We start from the raw sequence: 2,181 nt of genomic DNA on the forward strand, positions 1-2,181 counted from the left end.
AAAAAAAAAAAAAAAAAAAAAAAAAAAAAAAAAAAAAAAAAAAAAAAAAAAAAAAAAAAAAAAAAAAAACAAAATTAAAAATCAAAAAGGAGCTTTTTCAGTGTGAGTGTTGAAAATTTGCACTGGAAAACTGCAAAGAAAATACAGCATAAAAGAAGTTTATATAAGTTTTATAATAATATTGTCCTTTGCAAACTCATTTAACTTTCTTCATAAAAATAAAAAAAAGGTATGCAAATTTACAATGAATAACATTATTAGTTAAAAAAATTACAAGTGTTCTTGTATTGAGAGGGAAATGAATGACCTATTGTCTAGTAAATCCTAGTAGAAGGATTTAGGTGAAACTTTGGAGAGAGTTTTAATTTAACAATTCACCTTAATACCATCTTATGTTCCCCTTGTTGCTGGGTATTATCACATCAGATAATTGGAACATTAGTATAAAATTTCAAAGTTAATTTTTTCCTTATCTTTTGCATCCAGTCCTTCTATGCCATTCAAAAAAAAAAAAAATGGAACCTGCTGGATTAGAACATTCAGCATATCTCAATACAGACTGTTCTTTACAGGCAAGATTGCTTGTTCTAAAAAAAATCCACAATATTGGGATTTCCATTTCAACTTCTATCAAATGTCCCTTTCTTCACAGGTTTCACTCTCAAGAAGTTTTCATATATTCAAATCTGAACTTTATTTTACAGATTTCATCTTGTGGTATAGGCTTCCAGCTCAGTGGATTATTCTAAATACTTCCTCATTGTTTGCATCTGAACTAATAATGTCAGGACAGAGATGCAGTCCATGTCAAAGCTTAGTGTGAAAAAGGGAGACAGCAAAGAGAGAGGCCACTAAGTGCTCTTAAAGTGAAGATAAATTGCTCACAGTTAGTATAAGATATTCTGGGAATCAGCACAGAGCTGCAAATTCCAAAATAACTTACACTGCCAACTATGCTGTTTAATAAATAATTAGTAACTGACTAATCTACCTTAAATTTCCAAACTAGAGTAATGTGAGGACTTATTACACAACAGAAAGAGGGGAAGTATAATGTTTACATTCTTTTCACATAGCAGTATCATTTTATGCAGAAGTAGATAAACACAAATAGACCATATAATAAGAATTAGAGGAAAATTGTTCAGTCTTTCAGGATGTTTGATATCTGCATTATTTTGTCCATAAGTATTTTAATTAATTCAGGATTCCCACAAAGGAAAGTCTTACTATGAATCACCTCAAGTCTGTCTGAATTTCACAGGGCCACAGGAATGTTCTCACTCTGAGTAAATTTATTTGGAAGGAATTAATCAACTGTTTAGAGCAGAAGAAAAACACAATAGACTCCATATTCCTGAGAACTCAGTAGTAAACCTTTCCACAAATAAAGGTTTCTAGCCCTACATGGAAATGTAGTGGTACCTGGCAAACCCCATTATTTCCAGAACATGAATGGGTTAAATTTTAATGTGCTATGATGGAGGCCAGTACTGCAGAGTCATCCCACAATGAAAAGAAACACCACATTGCAACACAAAGGTCTCTGAACAGCCTGTACAATCATCAGCTGGTAGCACGTCAATGCTAATTAAATACTTGACACAACTTTTGTAAGAAGGTGTGGAGAAAGGTGCCTCAACCTGGGAAAACTTGCATAGTTTTCTTGAGTAACTTGCAGTTTTAGGTAGTATCTGATTTATATAACACTTAGTAGTTCTACCTGGGAAAAAGTATTACGTGTGTCTACTCAAATCAGAAAGGGAAAAAAAGCTAATCTGCTTGAATGCCATTGAAGTAATATGTAATAAGGGGAAAGTGTGAGAAAGAAAAATAAAGTATTGATACAAAGTAATTCAGCTTGAAAGGTAGATTCCTGATGCCTATGGGGGATAGAAATTCACTAATGTTATGCAAGTTATTAAAATAATACAACTCTATTTTCTGAAGAGTTGCTAGACAGGACAAAACTATTGATTTCATAAATCCTGCAACACAAATGCATAATAATAATGCCCAAAAATATATTAACCACTTCACTCATCAGAAAAGTAATGTTTTACATTTACTTTAAACAAAATAATATTTATATATTCTTAATTCCATCTGTCTTTTAGATAAGTCCATTGTGCTATTTTGTGTGGTAGTTATACGTACATAGTCATCTGAGTGTTTTCCAGG

The sequence above is a fragment of the Empidonax traillii genome, unplaced genomic scaffold (genome assembly GCF_003031625.1).
Source record: "Empidonax traillii isolate 1590-97213 ecotype Southwest subspecies unplaced genomic scaffold, ASM303162v1 scaffold198:size1128796, whole genome shotgun sequence".
In the NCBI taxonomy this organism is placed as follows: Eukaryota; Metazoa; Chordata; class Aves; order Passeriformes; family Tyrannidae; genus Empidonax; species Empidonax traillii.